Genomic DNA, 10,538 nt, shown 5'->3' with positions numbered 1-10,538 from the left:
CGGGTCGAGATTCTTCTTCAGACTACTCCTGCATTTTGTGTCTATCTTCAAACTAAACATTATTCCCTTATCATGTATCTACACACTGTAAATGGCTCGATTGTAATCACGTATGGTCCTTTCTTGGCTGGTTAGCACGCAACAAAAGTTTTTCATGTTCCCATACCCAGCACACAATGTACAAGCCTTTTGACCCCAGCTTACTGAATCCCCAGCACCTTACAAAACGCTCATTAACTCTCCCTTTTTGCTTCCTTCCCGGGAAAATGTAAATTTATGCAAATATTTTGTAAATGTTGTAACGAGCTCCTTTTAATCCTTTCAGTCCTTGCCTCGGATGCCTGGAGAGAGACATCAATCCCGTAGGATGCAGCCACATAGTAAAACTCAGCAGGGGTCCGCATGTAATGTCCACCAGTATAATGGGCTCTGTTTTATCATTGTAGAATAGGTGCAATGCATTTCAATTTTTAACCAACAGCACGCCTAATCCTCGAAACGAAACATGTCGAGCTGGTGTAAATTGTTAATTTCGCAGTGAACGCATAAGGTTTTTATCAAAGATCATATAGGATCTTTGGTTTTTATAATCATAGATTTGGCCCCTCAAGTCTACTCCGCCGTTCAATCATGGCTGATCTATCTCTGCCTCGGAACACCATTCTCCTGCCTTCTTCCCATAACCCGACACCCGTACTAATCAAGAATCGCTGAGTTACTCCAGCTTTTTTTTGTCTATCTAAGAATCTATGTACCTCTGGTCTCGGCCTGAAACGTCACCTATTCCTTCGCTCCATAGATGCTGCCTCACCCGCTGAATTTCTCCAGCATTTTTGTCTACCTTCGATTTTTTTCCAGCATCTGCAGTTCTTTCTTAAACATTCTGCCCTAAAAATATAAATTTAGTTTATTTGAGAGATATCGCGGGGAAACGGGCCCTTCGGCCACCGGGCCCCTGCCAACCGGAGATCCCCGCACATTAACATCAGGGACCATTGTTTTTACATTTTTCAAGTCAACTAACCTACAAACCTGTACGTCTTTGGAGTGTGGGAGGAAACCGAAGATCTCGGCGTAAACCCACGCAGGTCACGGGGAGAACGTGCAAACTCCGTACAGACAGAACCCGTGGTCGGGATCAATCCCGGGTCTCCGGTGCTGCATTCGCTGTAAAGCGGCAACTCTACCGCTGCGCCACTGCGCCCCATTGACTTGGCCTCCACAGCCGTCTGTGGCAATGAACTCCACAGATTCACCACCCTCTGACTAAAGAAATTCCTCCTCATCTCCTACCTAAAGGAACGTCCTTTAATTCTGAGGCTGTGATGTCTGGTCCTCGACTCTCCCCACCAGTGGAAACATCCTCTCCACATCCACTCTATCCAAGCGCCAACCTGCTGTTTGTATTTGTCATTGTATTTATCATTGTTCTGTCGCTGTTATGTACGCAATGTATTCAATGAGTGCCGTGCAGACGAGAGATTTCATTGTACCTTGGTGGATATGATAATAAGCTCATCTGAATCTAGATCTCCTGTCAGTCGCCAAGGGATGCTGTTTTTGCAGAGAGACTGCCCATTAAACAACATAAATAGCAACCTTCTCTCCTTCAATGTAGCAACGCTTCCCAAGGCAATTCACGGCATGCAGACAGACAAGGTTGGCAAAAATTGTCAACATCCGCAGCAGGATCTCGATCGGTTGGGCAGGTGGCCTGAGGAATGGTTGATGGAATTTAATACAGAGAAATGTGAGGTGGTGCATTTTGGAAAGTCTAACATATGCAGGACTTATACAGTGAAGAGTGCAGCTCTGGGGAATGTTGTAGAGCAGAGGGATCTAGGAGTGCAGGTACATAATTCATTGAAAGTGGAGTCACAAGTAGATCAGGTTAGCAAAAAAAGCATTTGGCATATTGCTTTCATCAGTATAGAGGTTGGGAGGTTATGCTGCAGTTGTATAAACATTGGTGAGACCTCATTTAGAATATTGTATTCAGTTCTGGGCACCATGTTATAGGAAAGATATTTTCAAGCTGAAAAGGGTGCAGGGAATTGACAAGGATGTTGCCAGGACACGAGGGCCTGAGCTGTAGGGAGAGGTTGAACAGGCTGGGTCTCTACTCCTTGGAGCGTAGGAGGATGAGGGGTGATTTTATAGAGGTGTGTAAAATCATGAGAGGAATAGATCGGGTCGATGCACAGAGTCTCTTGCCCAGAGTAGGGGAATCGAGATCCAGAGGTCATGGGTTTATGGTGAAGGGGGAAAGATTTAATAGGAATCTGAGGGGTAATATTTTCACACAAAGAGCAGTCTTCTTCTTAGCGAGCCCACACCACAAGATTAGGAGTTGTTCAGCCAGAGCTGAGCACACTCCTCGGCATCTGCGTACAATGTCGCAGTGGTGGAAAGATTGGTTGAAACGGGCCCCGACGTGAACACTCTTTCCTCGACCCCCACACAGGGTGGTGGGTGTACGGAACGAGCTGTCAGAGGAGGTAGTTGAGGCAGGGACTATCGCGACATTTAAGAAACAATTAGACAGGTAGTTCAAGTCCAAGTTCAAATTTATTGTCACATGCACCGATTGGTACAGTGAGATTTGAGTTACCATACAGCCATACAAATAAAAAAGAAAACAGCATATGATAGAGCTTAACATGAACATCCCACACAGCGGAATCAACGTTTCCCACTGTGAGAAGTTCAGTCTTTGTTACAGGGATAGGACAGGTTTAGAGTGATATGGGCCAAATTTATGACTGTTAACTCAGCAGGTTGGAATCTATGACGTTCAGCTCAATTTAAACTTTAGACTTTAGATACTTCACTGAAACAGGCCCTTCACCCTCCCGAGTCCGTGCCAACCAATGATCCCCGCACGCTAACACTGCCCTACACACTAGGGACAATTTACAGTTTTACCAAAGCCAATTAACCTACAAACCTGCGATTCTATGTTTCTATGTCTTTGGGGTGTGGGAGGAAATCGTAGCACCCAGAGAAAAACCCAGGCAAGTCACGGGGAGAACGTACAAACTCCGTATAGACTGCGCCCGTAGTCAGGATGGAACCCGGGTCTCTGGCGCTGTGGCAGCAGCTCAACCCGCTGTACCACCGCGCTACCCCTCATTGAATATATCAATTAATTTTATTCAGGAGCTGGCTGTAGGTGAACCATGGGGAGAGTTTAATGAGAAAACCAACTCAGGAATATGGAATAGTTGAACTGATTGAATAATAAACCGTTAAGCCTTCACATTATGCTCTCAATCTCATCGCTTTTCACACCCGATTAGAGTTCACCAGCACAAACCTTCCTTGCATATCATCACCTGTCCGTTCACCATCTCTGCTGAAACATCTGCACCGCGATACTTCCACCTCCAGTCATTCCAGTAAAGCACTCCCCCTCCCATTCCCACACTGATCTTGTGTAGGAAGAAGGAACTGCAGATAGATGATGGTTCACACCGATGATAGACGCAAAAAGCTGGAGTAACTCAGCGGGACAGGCAGCATCTCTGGAGAGAAGGAATGGGTGACGTTTCGGGTCGAGACCCTTCTTCAGACTCTGTAAACAATATAATAAATGAAAAAAAAGAAAACAAATGTTGTGTGCAGACACACACACCACACACACCTCACTCACACACACACATATACATATGCACATATTCATGCAAACATACCTAGACGCAAACATAAAACAAACAAATAATCAATAATCATGCAAAGACAATACCAATAGGGTGATTTCACCAAATGTCAAATGAGCGTAGATCCCCCCTCACGTGACCGAAAAATTTAACTGGAGGACATATGTCACTTCGGTACATGTTAGTGAATGGGGAAACACGCACTTTCACACCCGTTAAAAACATGGAAAATGGCCGATATTTGAGCAGAAAATTTCTGTGCTAGTCGGGGTGACCGTGAAGCACAGCGACCTAAATTTTCAGGCAAAAAAAAGATAGAAAGTAAGGTAATTACAAGAGGGAACTGAAGGTGGAATAACAGCGGAAGTGAACAGCCGATATTTGCCGTGGAGATTTAAAGGTCCAAAATATCGGGAATTATCGCATTTGCTCGCTGAATTTCATCAAAAGTAAGGCATTATTAACTTAGTTTTGATGAAATTCAGCGAGCAAACGTCTTTGGAGTGTGGGAGGAAACCCAAGATCTCAGAGAAAACCCACGCAGGTCGCGGGGAGAACGTGCAAACTCCGTACGGACAGCGCCCGTAGTCAGGATCGAACCCGGGTGTCTGGCGCTGCGAGGCAGCGACTATACCGCTGCGCCACCGTGCCGCATCATTGACTGCACGACTCTAAGCCACGTCATCACTGCTGCCAACAAGACCGGTCTTCACCTTCACATCTGACAACACTCACGGCGCCCACTCTCCAGATCGCATCAACCCAGATACTTGGTAAAAAGCAGCAAGCACTCAAAATAGACCCGCCCAAACGGTTTCCACTGGGTACTGAGGCACCAGCTGCCGCAAGCGACGTTTGACTCAGATGGGACGAAGTGAGGTTTAAATATCCATTGCAACAGCTGCTCAATGGAAGGACCATTTCCCCTGGTCAGGTTCCTAAGCCCATGACCAGCTTCTGCTGCACAATTTCAGAGAGCCCTTCATTAATATCTCCCGTGAACACTGAATGCATCATATGGTAGACACACAAAATTCAAAGCTACTCTCTGCACCGATGCATCATATGGTAGACACAAAATGCCGGAGTAACTCAGCGGGACAGACAGCATCTCTGGAGAGAAGGAATGGGTGACGTTTCTGGTCGAGACCCTTCTTCAGAACGTCACCCATTCCTTCTCTCCAGAGATGCTGGCTGTCCCGCTGAGTTACTCCGGCATTTTTGTATCTACCTCCGATATAAACCAGCATCTGCAGTTCTTCCCTGCATGTCGAACGCATGAATGTAGACCAATTCCATCGAAAGATGACTACAGTCACCAGGCTCCTACCCATCATCACGGCAGGGTAGCGCAGCGGTAGAGTTGCTGCCTTACACTGCCACGTTTGACCCTGACCACGGGTGTGGACTGTACGGAGTTTGTACGTTGTGCCCGTTACCGCGTAGGTTTTCTCCGGGCGCTCCGGTTCCCTCCAACACTCCAAAGACCCACGGGTTTGTCAGTCTGAAGGGTCCCAACCCGAAATGTCACCTATTCCTTTTCTCCAAGTCAAGTCAAGTCAAGTCAGATTCAGATTCAATTTTAATTGTCATTGTCAGTGTACAGTACAGAGACAACGAAATGCATTAATGCATTAAGTCAAGTCAAGTCAAGTTTATTTGTCACATACACATACGAGATGTGCAGTGAAATGAAAGTGGCAATGCTCGCGGACGTTTGTGCAAAAGACAAACAACAAAACAAATTATAAACACAATCATAACACACATATTCTTTTATATAATAAATAATAGAAGGAAAAGGCAGCTCCAGAGACGCTGCCTGACCTGCTGGCTCACGGCCGTATTTTGCGTCTATCCGTGGTTTAAATCGCCATCCGCGGTTCCTTCCGACACACGACAACATTGAACAGATTGATCATAAACACTGCCTTGGATTTGGAAAGGGCAGGCAGTGAACATTTCCTGGCCGTCAATGTTTAGCAAATAATCAAACACAAATTCAACGAGGTCGTTCGTGTTTATATGAAAAAAGATAAGGCGTTTGGGTACAAAACTAACATATGGTCAGAAAGTCTAAATGTAAATTTGATTAACAGATATGATGTAGAACATATGTTGCCCGACAGGATACAGTAGATTTAATTCATAAAAATAAATCAAAAAATTACAGCATAGCTGTGGCCTGGAATATTTGAATCATCTAATCCTCGACATGCAACAGGCCTTTCAGCCCATTGAGTCCATGCCGACCATCTACTTCAATTAGACTGGGTGATCGTTTCGTTGGACACCTTCCCTCAGTCCGCCTGAACCTACCGGTGTAACGGGTATAGCTTGGACCCAATAGCAGCACAGAATCAGGCAGGTATAATTGGTCATGAACTTTATTACGATACTGTAACACAGAGTAGTAACACAGGAATGGGTACACCGTACTCACACAGAGGCTCAGGATTGAGCGAGGGTTCCGAAGAGGGGCAGGCAGGAGACGTAGTCGGGGTAGCGGAAGTTCCGGTAACCAGGAGATCCAACACACGATGCAAACAAACCAGCGAGGGACAGACGAAAGGAGAGTCGAAGCCAGGCAGGAAGTCGAGGAGCCGTTGCAGGGATACACCAAACAGCCCAGGAGAGAGGCAGACAGAAACCAGGAGGTACGGGACGAAGGCCGTGGTCGGGGACAGAAGGCTGAGGTGATATCCGGGAAGACGACAGGACGGAATGGTCGGGGGCAGGCAGGTTCGAATCCGTGTAGTCAGTCGGGAAATCGCTGGAGAGTCTTGCATGAATGCTGAGAACAATCTGGCACTGTGTGAACGGTGAGGAGAGTCTATATACCGGGTTAATTGGTGATCAGAGGCAACTGAGTGCAACAGGTGAGGAGAGTTGGGCTGATGAGAGGGGAGTGGCAGGCAGGCAGGTGAGGAGAAGGAGGGACCGGTGGAAAAGTACTGGGAGGTGAAGTGGATGAGAATGAGGAGAGGGCAGACTGTGACAACCTGATCTCCCGGTTGCCAAACACTTTAATTCTCCTTCCCATTCCCACACTAACCTTTCTGTCCTAGGCCTCCTCCATTGTCAGAGTGAGGCTGAACGCAAATTGGAGGAACTGCATCTTATATTTCGCTTGGGCAGCGTACAGCCCAGTGGTATGATAATTGATGTCTCTAACTTCAAGTAATCCCAGCATTCTCTCATCCCTCCCCCACCAAAGTTGCACCAGCTTCTTGTTCTCACCTAGCAAACAGCTAACAATGGCCTATTTCATTTATCATCATTACTTTTTTGCATATCTTTCTTTCATGTTATATCTCTCTCACCATCACCTTCTATATCTCTCGTTTCCCTTTCTCCCGACTCTCCAGTCTTAAGAAGGGTCTCGCCCCAAAACGTCACACATTTCTTCTCTCCAGAGATGCTGCCTGTCCCGCTAAGTTACTCCAGCATCTACAGTTCGTTCCTACTTCAATGGTCCGATGCCCCAGTGGTTCCATACTGTCAAGTATGCACATGCTGTGACATTATTTTGCACGACCCACATATGCACAGTCAACACATTTTGGCTCAGTTTACAAAGAATTAAAAAAACAGTCCAAAGTCCACATGTTGGAAGTACTACACACCAGTTCTGTGTTATCTCACTTTCTCATTCACTCCCTACATAGTGAGAGAGTCATAGAATCTATAACATGGAGCCCAGAACTGAACACAACACTCCGACTATCCGACCATGGAGCCGATAGCACGAGATTACATGATACCCGTGGCGGGGGGAACTCCTCCCGACCCGACAAATGAGTTTTAGTTTTAGTTTTAGTTGTAAGAGATTCAGTGCGGAAACAGGCCCTTCGGCCCACTGTGTCCGCGCCAACCAGCGATCCCCGCACACTAATACTATCATACACACACTAGGGACAATTTTACATTCATGTCAAGCCAATTAACCTACAAACCTCTGAGACCTCGGAGAAAACCCACACACGGGGAGAACGTACACACCCTGCACAGTCAGCACCTGTAGTCAGGATCGAACCAGGGTCCCCAGCGCTTTAAAGCAACAACTCTACCTCTGGGAAACCGTGCCGCCCGACATGCATGTAAAATTATGAGCAGCATAGACTTACCTATTGAAGGGAGAGTTTTCCTTCTGTGCTTGGCTAGATCTAAGATTGGTATTACATATTCAGTGGAGGTTTTTTCTGGTAAATCTAAGCTGTCAGTCCTGCTGAAGCAATTCGCTGTGTGTCCGTAAGCACGATGCTATCAGTGAATAAGATTAATGGAAATGTCAGATTAGAGATGAAACTCTCGGCGGCCAGCCTTCCTTTTGATATGAAATGTGAAGTTAAGAAGTCTCACGGTTATCGCATTGGGAAACTGATCGAGAAGCTGTCAGCACGGCGGCGCAGTGGTAGGGTTGCTGCCTCATAGCACCACAGACCCAGGTTCGATCCCGTCCACGGGTGCTGTCTGTGTGGAGTTTGTACGTTCTCCCCGTGACCTGTGTAGGATTTCTCCGGCTGCTCCAGTTTCCTCCCACACTCCAAAGACAGACAGGTTTGTAGGTAAAATGTAGGTTTGATGGTAACAATTGTAATTACTTCCTAGTGTGTGCAGGGTAGTCCGAGCATATCGATGGTTGGGGTGGACTCGGTGGGCCGAAGGGCCCTTTTCCGCACCTTTGGTATGCAAGAAAATAATTTCACATGTGAAATAAAGTATTCATCCATTCATTCATTCATTCATTCACTCATTCATTCAATGGGTAGCTGAGGAGAATGGTTTTGTTTTGTTTTGGTTCATTCATTGTTACGTGTACAGAGACACGGTGAAATGCTTGTTCTGCGCGCGCTATCCAGTCACATCACACTGGTGCAAAGGCTGAATTTCATCAAAAGTGGCATTATTAACTTACTTTTGATGAAATTCAGCGAGCAAACGCGATAATTCCCGATATTTTGGATCTTAAAATCACCACGGCAAATGTCAGCTGTTCACTTCCGCTGCTTTCTACCTTCAGTTCCCTCTTGTAATTACCTCACTTTCTATCTTTTTTTTTGCCTGAAAATTTAGGTCGCTGTGCTTCACGGTCACCCCGACTAGCACAGAAAATCTCAGCTCAAAAATCGGCCGTTTTCCATGTTTTTAACGGGTGGGAAAGTGCGTGTTTCCCCATTCACTTACATGTACCAAACTGAGAGATGTCCTCCAGTTAAAATTTTCGGTCACGTGAGGGGGGATCTACGCTCATTTGACCTTTGGTGAAATCACCCTATAACCCCTTCGTAGGTCGAGGAGCGGCTGTACAGTAAACGCTCTTCTGGAACAGCGCGCAGAGAGTCGCTACGTGTCGGTGATATCTTGCAACTTCCAAGTCCGATCTTGGCCCAAGGAGATGCACAGCATGTCATTCCCACACGTGAAGGCGCTGTGTCCCGCCAGCACTGGGTGTTCTAGTTTAGTTTAGAGACACAGCATGGAAACAGGCCCACTGACCAGCGACCCCCGCACATTGGTGCTGTCCTACACACACCGGGGGGCAATTTACATTAATGTCAAGCCAATTAACCTTCAAACCTGCACGACTTTGGAGTGTGGGAGGAAACCGAAGATCTCGGAGAAAACCCACGCAGGTCACGGGGAGGACGTGCAAACTCCGTACAGACAGCACCCATAGTCGGGATCGAACCCGGGACTCCGGCGCTGCAAGCGCTGTCAGGCAGCAACACTACCGCTGCGCCATCATGGCCACTGTGGCATAGATATAAGGGTCGGTCGGCCTGGCCCAGCAAGTTGCCGTCGGCTCCTTCCATCTGTCCATGCGAAGGAGGCATGTGGTGGACAAGTAGATGAGGGATGATATAACAGGTGGATCAAACTGGGTTTGTAGTAAACTGTAGTGGGGCATAAAGGACAGTGTGGGCCTGTTCCTGAGCTGTGGGCTCAGTGTAGATCAGAGGACCGGAGGAGCATAATACCTAGGAGCAGGATTAGGCCATTCGGCCCATCAAGTAAACTCTGCCATTCAATCATGGCTGATCATTTTTTTCCATTCAACCCCCATTTTCCTGTCTTCTTGCAAATCGTCCCCGCACCCTGACCTCTTTAACAATAATGATCTTCCCAACATCAGTAATAACCAGAAAAACAAAATATTGGGAATATACGGGGAAGGGCTGGGGCTGGGGGTGGTCGGGTGGGGCTGGGGCGGGTGGGTCTCTCTCTCATCCTCATTCCCCCTCTCTCTCTCTCTCCCTCTCTCATTCCCTCTCTCTCTCTCTCTCTCCTCTCTCTCTCTCCCTCTCTCTCTCTCTCTCTCTCCCTCTCTCTCTCTCTCTCTCTCTCTCTCTCTCTCTCTCTCTCTCTCTCTCTCTCTCTCTCTCTCTCTCTCATTCTCTCTCTCTCTCTCTCTCTCTCTCTCTCATTCTCTCATTCTCTCTCTCATTCTCTCTCTCTCATTCTCTCTCTTTCTCTCTCTCAGGTTGGTAGTTGTATGGAATGAGTATGAGTGGCAGAAGGAGGTATTTTAGATAGGTGCCGTCACAAGTTTAAGAAGCATTAAGACAGGTACATGGTTTGGAGGGATATCAGTCAACAGCAGGCAGGTGGGACTAGTGTAGATGGGGTGTGTTGGTTGGCTTGGGCAAGTTGTGCTGAAGGGCCCTGTTTCCACACTGTATGACTACTAGTTTAAGACATGTTAGTGTGACGTGTAGTGTGGCCTTTAAGAAAGGATAAGGAATGTTGTGATGACTTAATTGCTGGTGAATCTGGCTACCTGGCTGCCCAGGCTGACAAGTTCTTGACGGACAACGGCTAATTGCTCCAATTGGTTTGCTGCCTATCTTTATATCACACCTGGTTTATATGACACCT

Source organism: Leucoraja erinacea, chromosome 28 (assembly GCF_028641065.1).
Source record: "Leucoraja erinacea ecotype New England chromosome 28, Leri_hhj_1, whole genome shotgun sequence".
NCBI lineage: Eukaryota > Metazoa > Chordata > Chondrichthyes > Rajiformes > Rajidae > Leucoraja > Leucoraja erinaceus.
The sequence above is the reverse complement of the archived record's forward strand: the minus strand, read 5'-3'. Positions refer to the sequence as shown.